Genomic DNA, 14,512 nt, shown 5'->3' with positions numbered 1-14,512 from the left:
ATCTGCTTTCATTCAGTATCTTAAATTCACTTTAACGATAATTTGCAATTAGCAACGTATTTTATTTCTGCAAAATCAAACCGAATAATAATTTGTTGTTTCTGAGGAACGTTCAGTTATCATCAAATGAAAGTCGTCTCAATTGGCATATAAATTGTTTGATATAATTATTATAATAAATACAAAGATACGAATATATGGAATCTATTAAGTATGAAAGGGGTCTAATGCGAGGCTATTGTATCTTTAATTTCAACTTCATTTTCGGTACATTTTACGTTATGGCTGGAAATGTGAAAAGAGGGACGCACCACATACAAAAGTGATTACATCAGTTCAAGTTTGGTAATGTATATTGTAACCAAAATGAATAACACTGCATCAAATAGATTTTTCGTCCCTCTAGGACTCATCGGTGATGCTTGGGGCCAAACATTTGGAGGGAGTGGTGTACATACATGTAACAACTTAATGCAATGCCTGTACATCTAACGGTATTGTGCAAGCAATCTATTTTAAAATATTGTATTTATAATACTAATATGTTTAAACCAACCTTTCTAATTAAGATACAGTCTACACACACTTACGCATGCTCCACCAAGATATACAATTATCAGAACACACCGTCATGCTATTTCATTAGAAGTGAACTTGTTGGCAATGCACTGTGAATCCAGTTCCATGATTAAGAGATTGGTCAATATTCACTTAATCAGTCGGTAGTGTTGAATCCGTTTCGAATGTACTGCGACGGATCTGGGGAGGCATAACCATTTTAAACATATCAGGTTTAAACAAAGTTTAACGGGAAGGCTGAAATACATATGAGACATTGCTTTTACAAATCTCACTTATAAGGATAACCGGTTACAGAACAAAGTTAAGGTGCAATGCGGCTAACACACTTCAAAGGTTAAACTGTTTACTTAGGGTGATCTGTCAAAGTTTACTGCAGTTTAATAAAGACGTATGAGCCAGACAATCAGAGGAGAGGTGTGATAGGAAGAACAATAGAACACAATGTTATACAAATATAGCCCCGTACAGCCCAAAAGGTCTGCACCACTAGGTACGCTTATTTACATAGACTTTTGTTATTTACATGATACGATCGTCAGCAAATGACCATACCACCAGCAGCTAATTTTAAGCCGAAAAGGCCATCATTAGGGAAGGAAGAAAATACACGTACTCAAATACTCATCTGTTACAGATGTCTTAGCGTGAGCATCCGCAGAGAACAGGAACCGGAAGTGTGCTCAGCTACCTTGTCACGTGTAACAAATGACAGACTGTGACATAAAAATAAATAAAAGGTTGTTTGCGTAGTGGTGGTTACCTCTGTGCTTTATTAGAACTGTTGACGGCAGTATTTGAATTAAGGATTTGTCAAAATTATGTATAACAGGTAATATTGAATAATTTCTGTAAAATTTAATTCCTCTTTTAAATAATGAATTATATGTTAGTCATCTTGAATGTACGTTTGATAATTATATTTGTTAATTTTATTTCTCTTATTTATTTCCAACAGTTAACTTTACATTGTTAATCACTCTTCTTTTGGCCTTGACAGCAGTATCCCGACATATCCTCGATTTTTCAATCACTTAATTAGATCTTGTCTGTGCCGCTATATTGCGTACCAATATATACATGGCATTACTCTGATGCATTTCCTATTCGATATGTTATCAACCTCGACAATGATATAGTGGGGGTACTGTACACTCGATTATACACTCTCACCAACCGATTTATTCATCAGGGTGCTTAAGCATCAACAGTAGAGGTCAGTGTATGGAATCGTTAATCACCACGTGCTGCCGCTCTAATTTAACTAACCACATTAGGTGTTCACTCGAGCTGTTACTCTGGCCTGGACAAGCCGACCGCTTGTCTTCCCTGTGTAAACATAGACACTCGAATTGTCTAGTCTCGCCATTTCTATCAGATCTCCTCTATTAATCAGAGATATAACCTGTAAACAATTTGCTTATTACTGTGACATCCTGATGGATTCAACAAAGTCTCCCTTGCACAATACTAGGTAACTGCCTCACATTTTACCCTTTTTGGCGTTCTTTTAGCGTTCAGTATGTGTATGGAGTCTACATTATAGCAGTTAGCTAAAACATATAGCAGTATTAAAGGATACAAAGCCAGACAGATGTGGTAACGTGTACAGTACAGGTGAATGAAATAGGAAATGAGAGGAACAGCTTGAAGCAATGGAAAACAATGCAATAACAGTTAGACAAGTAGAAATAAAAAAAATCTAACATTTAGAGAGGTTAATGCAACGAAAGGATAAGATTTAAAGATATAATACTGTATGATTTGAAGAATGGATGCAATGATTAGTTGGCTAAACTGGACAAATATAATGCATTAAATCCGATACAAAGACAATGAACTCAATTGATGACAATCTAAAACTATACAATTGTAAAGCAGGGATTATGGCATACCGAAAACGGATTTAAACAACGAGACTCGTGTTTGGTGTAAATCCAATACACGAAAACAACATAAACATAACGGATTCGTAGCAGATTGTACAAAGGTTTTACAATACCTACGCCGTATTGAGAACGAATATGGGGAACAATGTTCTCGTCGCGAGCCTGGATAAAATAGAGAGCCACCGTATCATCGGGATCCTTGGTCTGTGACAAATGTAAACAAATAAAAGGTTTGCGTGGAGGAATACCACGCACTATAACACTAAATTGTAAGATGTTTCTAGCAAGAATAACATCACTGGCTTCTCGATATGCAAATTTACGCTTCAAATGGTGTTGCTATCATCACAATGGGTTTTTTATAATTGATAATGATTTTGTTATGACAGACCACTATCTTACGCGGAACACCTTTGTGCGAATACTGTTTATAGTTCAGGAGTAACCTGGCGCAAGGTGAGGGTTCTTCTTTGTACATTCCCACATAGGAAAAATCCATTCTCAAATTATTCTCAACTCGTTCTCAACTTCTGCTAAATAATTTTCATTCTGACAATCCATGATTATGAATCTATCATGCTACAGTACCGGTAGATGTTAGTATTTTGTATGTAAATGAAAACATGTAAAAAAAAATGCAAGCAAAAAAAGGGGTTACTTCTAAAATAACATATTAATTATAACTGGTCTTCTACGTTTATACAGCCAGTTAAGCTATTGTAGGGCACAATGAAGGCTAACGTCAGTATACTGTAACAACTGGGCTGTCATTTATGTTAACAGGGAGTCGCTTCTTTTTCGAGGAAGTGCAACCGGTATAATTATCCTTATCTGGTAAAATTCAACCCCTTTCGGCTGTGATGTCTATAGCCTTTGACAATGGTTGTTCCCCGGAAACTCATTTTGAAATATTTCGTAAATGGTGTTTTATTCATTTACAAAAACAAAACGAAGGATTCTTAATTGATTTTTATAATATTTTCCCAATAAAATATAATAAAATGAGCACATAAAGGTTGTAATATAGTTATTAAAGCTTATCTTAACATAATGTAAAGGGATTGAGTGCGATTTGAACTGCATATTTTGACATGCAATATTTTATATGACTTTAAAATAATAGAACCTATTATATTTCATATAATGCCAGTTTCAATTAAACTTTGATTCGACGCATTTATAAATACAGACAAATGAGTAAAAAAAAGTAAGTCGATAATACTTAAACACTTGCAAAGTTCAAACTTGTACTGAATAGTCGTCCAAAAAAGTTGACGTCATTGACCTCGAAATAAACATAAGAAGTGCAAACAAACAAAACGGTTAAAGAGGGCCGAACGATACGTCTAACACAATTGTCTGATGTGAATGATTGGAAAATCTAATAAGTTAACACTTCCAGCACACAGCCTTATCTAACCCACACCGCAAGCCAGGGTACCAGTTTGTGCTTGGTTGGCCTCTTTGATGGTTTTATCCCTTCATCGAGGCCGCAGCGTCAATGCGAACAAAGAACACAGTCTAAAGGATATATAATAGAATTTCCCGGACTTATGAATCACTGAGCATTAGCACATTAACCGAAGTATCTCCCGTACAACGCACGTCAGCTACAATCAGTCGCCTATTGTTGTGTAGCTTTATTACTTATGTAAATGTCACTAAATTGGCTATCCTATTATATGGCGGAGACTCGGAGTACATTTTGTATCGCCTGGTATTGTGTACAATTTTGTAAGAGGAAACATCAAGAATAAAACAGTTGTCGGTGTTCATACAATCATGTCGGCGTTGTCGTAGTCGGTATTACATTTGTTGGTTTATATAAGGGCAACTGAAGACTTGCGGGGTATTTATTGTGAACGAAGGTGAAATGAAATAACGTGTGAAATAGAAGGTTATCAAAGTGATGTCCATGTCACGACATTTCAAGCAGAAAATTAATTGCATTACAAATGCTTTCATATATCCAGTTGTTACATCTGTACACCAAGAAGTGAGCTTAAATGTATATTAACTCAAAAAAATGTCATATTGCACTGGTGAAAAATAAGTTAATGCTATTGTTACAAGTGATGTAACACTATTTATATTTCAAATGGGACGCAGATAACTAACTTATTGTTAGATGTGATTGGACGATTGAGTAAGTCTTTTCATATTCGGTCGCAGCGAGGACACCTTTTCGACCACTAAGCTTAATCATATTTTCTCAAAAACTATTTCAAAGCAAGGATGATAATAATTTTGTCGCGAGCAACTAAACTGGCGTTCAATTTTGCGGTCAACATCTGACATCACAAGATATATTTCTATTTCGGCAAGACGAATACATTTTTGAGTCAAAAAATGTATTAAATGGAATGGAATGTAAAATGGTCGGTCGTTGAGTACCAGGTATATTTTACCTGTGTAAAATGCTTGCGCTCCTGTTTATACTCTTTTAATATATATGGCATTTAACTGGTAATAAATTCATATCTTTTATGAATCCTGTGCTAGCAACAATTGTATAAATAGTATTTTATAGTATCAAGGAAGAAGGTGTAATTTCGATGTTTGACTTATATCTTCATGTTTTGAATTGTTCTCGTGTTAATTTAATTTTTCAACCGATTTGAGACGACCTACGAATTAGGTTGTGATAAAGCGATATATAAGTACCTCGAATTATTATTATTTATTATTACTAAGGCAAAATTAGCCAGATAACAAAGACTGCCCTCCCTTATATCTAAAAGTGGCATGATTCTACAACCTTAGACAGACAATTGACATGCAACAATTCGATCTATCAATCAGAGTTAACGAGGGGAATTGTTTGTATAAGTTAATGATAGCATAATAATTGATCACAGATTAGCTCCAACCAGAGGTCAGTTGCCTATTTTGCTCAAAATTATGTTTAATTACAAACTAATATCTATTTAGATATCTCACAAAATTGAAATTGTGATCTTTAATGATTCCTAATACATACGCACATATGTGAACTTGATATCAACGTTTTTTTTTCCCAACACGACTGGCTTTCTGATGAACCTTTGATGACAGTGTCACGCTAAACAGCTGGGTCCTGTTGTCGTTAAATGAGTTGCGTTGTTTATGGCGGCCCCTACTAATGAATAGGCGTGTCTAATGCTCTCTTTGTTCAACACAATGGCACAGAAATCATGGATCAATATCGATTTATTGTGTAACTTTACACGAAACGTTCACCACTCAAAATCACAGCTAATGAGGCATGCTTTTAGGTACTTAATGGAATGCATCCAGCTTTGTCGCGGCCTTCCGTGGCTTCATTCACGAAAAGGTCAACGTTTAATACCATAAATTTTAAATAATTGTTAAAAAAAAAATAAAAAAAATACATCCGATTTCTTATTTAAATGCCACCATCATACTTCACAGACTTTTTTGTTCTATTTCTTATCTAGGTGGTATTTTGAATTGTATAGTACATTAAGTTCCCATACGAATACTTCTCAAACGGATACTTCTCAGCTTCAATTAATACAACACAGCATGCCATGATAACTATATATCATTTAAAAAGCTTTCTATTACCACAGATGACTAAACAATTAACCGACGATCTATATAGTATCCCATTTTTCAGTGTTTCAGTGACCCTGAATGTAGTCCAGTATATGCAAAAAATCGGTTTCATCAAAAATGAATATAGAAAACGATGTTTATATCAAATATTTTTAAGTATAAATAAACAAGCATTCTTTCTGTCCGTTATGGCTTCAATTTTAAAATTGCATGGCCACAAAGCAAGTTGATCGCCATATAAATACATCTGAAACCTTACTGTGGTGATAGCAAATAAGCAAAAAATATATTCTGGGAAAACGTGAAATTTCAAAAAAATATCAGCTGATGATTCCATCAATGAACGGTGAATGTAAAGGTTTCGAGAACGTCATGTGTTTAAGTACAGCTGTAGATTATTTAACGATGGTGCTGTCACACGGAATATGATTTAACCGCTTTAAAGTCGTCTTAAATTACTGCATAGGAGATAAGGCTTTTGTGGTCCATCAAGTCACATACATTGATCTTACTTTAGGTATAAAAATATCCATCAAACCATTGTTTTTGATAAACATACGAAACATATTGAATATATTTTATCGCAAGCAAATTTAAGTCATAGGAACATTTTTAACCTTTTTTATAAGAGTCTATACAGTACTGTAGTTAGTTATATCCCCTCTCCAAGTATGGTGTTATGAGTCAAGCAAGTCATCAATAGTTATCCGTTTTCAAGTTAGAGAATTACCGATAAGTAATTATCAATGCCTTTAATGTGATGAATTCACACAATGTTAATATGAAGATCATGCATTTTTATATAGAAATAACCGTTTACTTTTTGTCTAACTTTAGCAATTTTGGTACCTTCAAATGGAAAATGCCTTCCTGTTAAAGTGTGTGATCTCTGCAATTAACGACACTTTAAGACATTTTGCACGCCCACCAGATTATCACAAATGTTATCAAATATCTAAAAACGGGGATTGATACGTTTTCACATATTTACTTGATGTAGATAATTGAAATAACACTCACCTTTTCCCAACACGGCTCTGCAAAATAACAGCAGTGATCGATCGAAATCTACAAGGAATGTCTCTAGAAATACCCCTCACACTCTCTCAGGGCCTTCTACATTCCCAACCAATACATGGCTCCGTTTTATTCACACAGCGATTTGTAGATTTCAGCCCAGTGGGCGGGGACATGTGTTAAAAGCAGCTTCACGAATTCCAATATACATACATTGTCACTTTGGTCAGAATTGATTAGCATACCAATAAATATAGATATTGACTCTTTCGTAATCTAGCGCGTTTCTCACCACACGGTGTCACTTACAAAAGGAACTATCGCAGCACTTGGCATTTTCGCTCGTTGTTAATCTACCGTTGCCTCCCTCCTACATTTCTGTGACATATGGTCTGTTAATACAACTGTTCTATCCAACATCCCTACTGACACTTTCATTGACGTTTTCTTAACAAATAACATGACCTTTTTGTTCAACGATGCTGTTCAGCAAACTATTTAAGGAACTTTTCTTTTGTTAATATGCCTTTATCATAAGAATTAAATATCTTGCTCATGATTTTGTAAAACATTTTATTTATACTATTTTCTCATTAAAAGTAAGCCGCTTTTTACTTAATCCATATCTCGTAAATTACATCGTAAGCTTAGCATACTTTTACTTCGCACATCATCAATAAAAAAAACCAACTTTAAAGCTTTCTTTAACAATGTCCATCCGTTTAAGCCCACGCACTATGTTGGCACTACTTACATACGATGCACAAATTCTCAAGCGATGATGTTCCAACATGGATTTTAACTTTAACACGTTTAGCGAGAAAGAATGGTTCAAATCCGTGATGGTTGCTCCTTTTTATATCTTTGATATAAATCTTTTAATTTTTCCCCTTATATACAGTCAACATGCATGTACATCCGGAAGGGCTGATCGCGTCATCTATCCGATAAACATAACATAGCTGCTTGTGTAATTCTTTGACATGTTGTATGACGACACTTAATCTCAATTGGTAATGTGATGATTTTGAATCAAAGATAAAAAAAAATAGACACCACCATAACAAACATTCATGAGTTCTCTTTCCCTAAATCCTGCAGCAGTCTTAACATTGCAAAAGATTACATGGACTCATTGGCTATAGAGATCTCTATCTTAATATGCCTCTTGAAAAGAAAAACAAATATAAAAAGTAAATGCAAAATAATTTTAAAACACATTTAAGAACTATCAAATCAGATTCGACTAAAACATATTACAACGATATAGATGAGACACCAAAAGAATGCAACATGACCTCTCACAAAACTACGGCGACACCACGTTCTCCGAAAGTGTACGAGTCTCATATACGACAAAAGGGACATGTAACTATCATGATGTCTCCTCGTCACACTCAGAAAGTTATGTAGATTACCGACTGGCAGGAGACAAAACGAGCAAGACTTTATTCATGGTAGACACCGATATTTTATAGGTGGAAATCAGTTCATGATTACGACCATGTAATTCCCCAAACTGATTGAAGTCTTTCAGTCAAAAAATCACGTCTGAGCAGTTTATTTGGCAACAGGACGCATTCATCTAGACATTCGGCATGAATAATGGTGACAAAGCAGGGGAGACCGAGACGTTACAATCGAGGACTGAAGTTAACGATTGTAAAATGGACGTCATCATGATCGTTTGATATATTGGTAGTTAGATACCGGCTATCTCATTAGGTTGATAAATGTCAAGATAGTTAATTGAAGAAGATGAGTCGATAGTGTCATTACTTTCTCTCTCTCGAAATTATTGTTTTAAAAAGAATTTTAGCACCGTGAATTAATATATTGAATGAAAATAGAAACGCAGTCATAAAAAAAGAATGTCGTCCCATTATTTCTTGATAACTTCAACTTGATAAATATTTACACTATGGGTTAAATCAATGTTACTTCTTGTCCTCGCACAAGTGAAATGTACACTGAATCCAGCAGGTGTCACGCATTTCAAAATAAAAATGATAATTCGTTTTGAGTTTAAAGCATGTTAACTGGTTTTAGGATACATTTCATAAGTAAGAATGATACAGTAAACAATAGTATTTACAAAATGTAGTTAATGACACCAGTGAGAACATGAGGAAACTACAGCTATCAAACTTAGTCAATAAAAAGTTGTCTTTCAGCGATAAGTTTTATGTCCACTTGGGTGACTTGAAAAGACGTAACCATTAATCACATTCTCATCTATTTGCAATCTATGTAGAAACGTTTTTTTCAGTGACATCAAACAAAGTGTTTTATTTTATAGTTTTTGCTGTTACTCATTAATAATTTAATCTTGCTTGTAACAAGCATTTTCATTGGCTTAAAAAAATATGTTATCAGCCCATAACGTAAAATAAAAGACGTCGCCGTTTGTAACGTCACTTTTGATTTGGTGATACAGCAGCGCAATAATTTCGAAGAAAAAAGAGTCCATCGATACAAGTGGATTTCCATAGGGATTGTGTAAATTAGATTAAATTATAAGGATTAACTTGAATATATTTTTCATGTTATGGAGCTATAACACAAAATACCGGAGTGTACTCTCATCATAAACCGCTTCGCAGTTTATTTAGAGTACACTCCGGGTTTTTTGTGTTATATCTCCATAACATGAAAAATATATTCATGTTAATCCTTAATTATATCACAATCATATATATTTACTTTTTCTATAACATGTGTCAAAATACCCATAATGACGTCAACAATAAAACTGAGAAAACAAGATGAATTCAAGGTGAAAATAAAAACGGCCGCGATTTCATAATGTGTTACAGTTCGGTTTGTTGTATGATAACAATATGTCCCACTCAATATTAAACTTGTTTCGTAAGAAAATAGATAAGTATCAATGATTGTAAGCTTTGCTATCGATTTGATAACATCCAGACAAAGCATTCTTCGACATGCAATATTTATTGTAAATTTAGTTCTCAACCTAAATACGAATTTACATAGGCATACTTCCGGTTTCAGGGATGCTCTAAGTAGATTGTTTAAACAATGGTAACATTTAACTAAGAAAATCAAATAGAAATGAATATACTTTATGCAGAAACGTGCGTCTTTGTTCCACACTTATATCACATATGCATCCCTCTCTTATATTAGGCTAACCCAAAATTTCGTTTATTACCAATCATTATTTATTCTCAGTACTATATAAACAGATTAACAACGAGTCCGTACCTCATCAAAGAAAAAAATACATAATTCAATCGACAAAATCAATGTTAAGTGAACTTCAAACACGTGTAGTTCCTGTGACCGCATTTTTGTGTCGACCTCTACAGTTAATATCTCGTCCAATACATTTACCAGCACATTATAGAGTGTATATAGGTCGAGTGGGTTTCTAATATGGTTGTTCCATCAATAATATATGTTTTAAATCACAAGGGTATAAGAAGAAAGCATACACATATAGATAATGATATGAATATTCACGTTGTTGTCCAAGCGTTCTCAGCTGAAGATGATCTTTCTGACCAAATTTGGAGATGAACGTTTTTGTCTCAGTACGTTACAACCATGTTTGGTAGGTGGTGCTGTCACATCGCTGATCGTAGTGCATTTTCGTGTAATTAATTACAGCGCAAATACTGTTAAATTCTTGGCAATCTATAATTTATTTGTTGCGGTGACTTGTGGGTAAGTGCTTCTTACTATTGACATATGTATCAAGATAAACAGCACAGCACAGTCGACAAGAATTAAGGACAGGCGACATTTCTCCCATTACGACAATAACGTAAAAACCGTTGTTAATTCAAATCTATGTTTTGTTTGAGCATATATCACTATAAGACAATGATATACTGTATACCAGAAATGTTGGTAGAAGTGTAACATTATAACACACATTAAACACGATTTAATTAAACATGTCCTTTGCAAAGAAACTGTGTGGCCACGACGTGTTTCCTGTTTATCAGTCTTATCAAATATATATACATTGTCGTAAAAACAGTTTCATTATCGATTCGCATCTTATATAATTACATAAAATGCAATACGTAAAACACGTGTGAAACAATTTCAAATGGTGTACACGCTAATATACATGTGCTAACCTTCACATGTTGTGTAATTGTAATGCTAGTATATGTATTGTATATGTATAATTGTTATCGATAAAAAAACGTGTTGTACACATGTAACTATAAAATTGTTTTAAAATAATTCAATACCATGGAACTTTAAAACATGTTCTCATAGTGTGGATTTCTCAAATACATACATATACAGTACACATTGTACATATGGTGTGAAGCTATTTTACATGGCGTTGATGCATAGCTATTTCCACATGGTATACAGGTGTTATACAATTCCACATGTTGTGCGAGTGGTATTTCATTTCACAGAGTGCATGACTCTTATACATTGTATACATATGTCACATTTTGTGGAACTGTCTGGATCACTTGGCGTGCGAATTTAAAATGATTTTACGTGGTGTACAGGTATTACACAATTAGATGTACAGTTGTTTTACAGTAAACAGTAGACCAATAATTTACTCTTATGAACTAATTTTAGGTATGATTAACAATTGCAAAAGTTGCACAGGAGTTATACAATTTCACATATTGTGTACACAAAAATAAGTGATATACTGTACATAATGAATCGTCGTATGATTTACCTCAAAAGTGAACTGGAACGCAACATCTGCAAATAATAATAATTTCCGATCTTAACATTGAGCACAGACCTCAGTATTTCAGCAGAACATGACTGCCCTAGTGGGGGTTTTCGGAGCCGGTCTGAGGCTATAGCAGTATTGCACGATCTACATCAAACGTATACACGTATAAGATGGAATTACACAGTAGCCGTAGTTTAGAAATGGATTTAAATACAGAATTCACGTAAATAAACAGCGTTCATATTCCTGGAATAGTAATAACGACAGAGGTCAAGAACACAAACACATTTAGTAGCTGTAATTTGATGATGTCATATAATGAAGTTTTACTCTGGAAGCAAACATACAGCATTGCCAACAGCTGGGTCGGTTTCTTCTATAATAACATGTTATCTACGGAAGCAGGAGAAATCAATGATCTTTTGGAATACAGGACATATGCTTGGGTTTTAAATACACGGACCTAATTTGATTTATCCTTCGTGATGTGCTCTAATTGGTCAAATTAATGTAACCCTGGGATTTCATGTCTACTGTATACTGACAGTCCCAGACGGGAGGAACGGTCACCTAACAATTCTGACCGGGAGTAACGCCCATCGAAACAAACTCCAAACATTAATCAACAGGGGAATAATCGTCCAAGATATTTTTAACATTAGGGAATTGAGAACGGAGTTCTTTTTATACATTACGTAGTGGCAATGACCGACAGAACAGTTCGTTTGATCTACTCAAAACACAAATATCTGAGAGGAATAACCGTCTGAGCAGCCACTGACTTGGAGGGAACATCCAAAGTTAATGACAAAGACCGAGAGGAAAATTCATCCCTCCAACTCTAAACAAAAATGTCTAAATTTCATTTATTTCAAAAACAATTATGAAACAAGTTATATTTTATAACTAATATCAATTACTCTTGTTGGCGGAGGTTGGGGTCTTAAAGTTGGAGAAAACCACATTACCCGGAGAAAACACACGTGGTCGGGCAGGTGATCTCATACCTTTTCACGTCCGATCGGAGAATCAAACCTCGGCCACCTTAGCGAAAGGTAAGTGTGTTATCCACTGGCCACTCGTCCACCCAATATCTAAACATAAACATCCGCAAAGGACCAAACGTTTAAATAACTATTTGTATACTGACTTGGAGGAACATTTAAGACCAGATAAAACGACCGAGAGGACTATTCATCATACCAAATCTAAACCCCAATGTCTGTAAGGAATAACCCTGTGGAGGAACATTTGAGAGAAACAAATGGCCGGGAAGATTATTCATTCGTCCAACTACATGTATAAACACCAATATCTGAGAGGTATACCCGTCTGAACAACTACTAGTTATTATTACTAGAAGGAACTTTCCAATATAAATAGCGATGACCGGGAGGGTATTCATCAGACCAAATCTAAACACCAATGTCTGCAAAGAACAAATGTCTGAACAGCTACTAATTAAAATGATTTCGAGGAATACTCCAGGCTGAATACCAATGACCGAGAGGAAAATTCATTCGATCAAATCTAAACACCAATGACTGCAAGGAGCAACTACTAATAAGATAATCTAGAGGAACACTATAGACTAAGTCGCAATGATCGAAAGACATATTGTCTGCAAGGAACAACCGTAAACAACCATTTCTTGTCATGAATTGGAACTTCATCTTAAGAATCATAAACCCTAATGTGGGAGTAATAGCCGTACGTTCCACTATGGTTGACCAGAAATGGCACTTGTGTCAACTGATATAACCAAGTGTCCGATTGTTGAGATTGTATATATGTGTAGCAGTACTTGACTGAGTCGACCGACGGCGATCAGGTAGCTCGACTGGTAGAGCGCCCGTCTAGATTTAGGAGGCTCCCATTTTCGAGCCCAGGTCTGACAGTGCATTTTACTGCTTCAAAACATAATAGGCAACCCTGCCAGCCCTTATCACTGGGCGTACGCTTGGCAGGGCATACCTGGATATCGGTTGTAAACAGTGTTGTTTTCAAGAGCGAAGACTTAAAAAAGGAGGGAAGAATGCACGCTCAATTGGTAGAGCATCCGTCTAGAACTTGGAGGGTCCTGTGTTCGAACCCTGGTCTGGCTGTGCATTTTCCCGCTCCTGTTACATATGGTACACATTTTGATCAAATGGCAATATTATTCTTTGGTACTTTTAAAAGGTGACGGTGGCATATATCATAATAGAAGGAAAATACTTCATACGTAATACGAAAACATCCGGTTGACTAGACAGCCCTTTGTCGAGTAGACATTCTATATATGCATCTACATCCATAATCACCTGTTGGTTGCAGTAAATATAAATCATGTAATTTCGAAAACAGAAACTATCACATGTTAGACAGTGTATGAATAAATGACTTCCTAAAAAGACAATTTCTAAGAATTTGAGAGGGTGTTGATGGTAATATGTGCTGTACAATGTACATTCTACCGGACATTGACTCTATCGCGGACAGAGTTACTCCATTAAAGGAATCGTGGTCAGATAAGTGATAAAGCGCCGGCCAAGACAATCACATTCCGGCCAATATTGTTTACGCTCAACATTTCAAGCAAATTACTAACAAACGTAAGCGAAGCCGGGTTAAATCCTAATGGTAAAATGTCGTTGACAGACGCATGGGTCAACCAATGACTCGTCCATTAGGGGGACAAGACAATTCAAAGATTGATTAAAAACTGGACAGCTTATTACTTCTTCAGTTGAAAGATGATCATTATTCAGGCTCATGCATTATAAATGTACGTGAATAT

General features: G+C 35.2%; 1 protein-coding gene across 2 annotated transcripts in view; it reads right to left on the bottom strand.

Moving 5' to 3' along the window:
* Positions 1-14,512, bottom strand: part of LOC110461140 (sex peptide receptor-like) — a 207,740-nt gene that overhangs the window by 54,903 nt on the left and 138,325 nt on the right. Inside the window, exon 1 of one of the 2 annotated variants that reach the window (XM_021514468.1) lies at positions 7,047-7,120. The exons of the other annotated variant lie outside the window; for it this stretch is intronic. The gene's annotated coding sequence lies outside the window, so the exon portion shown is untranslated. Of the gene's footprint in view, positions 1-7,046; positions 7,121-14,512 lie in introns of those variants that run through there. 2 annotated transcript variants of the gene reach the window in all.

The sequence above is a fragment of the Mizuhopecten yessoensis genome, unplaced genomic scaffold (genome assembly GCF_002113885.1).
Source record: "Mizuhopecten yessoensis strain PY_sf001 unplaced genomic scaffold, ASM211388v2 scaffold10575, whole genome shotgun sequence".
NCBI classification, from domain to species: Eukaryota; Metazoa; Mollusca; class Bivalvia; order Pectinida; family Pectinidae; genus Mizuhopecten; species Mizuhopecten yessoensis.
The sequence above is the reverse complement of the archived record's forward strand: the minus strand, read 5'-3'. Positions and strand labels throughout refer to the sequence as shown.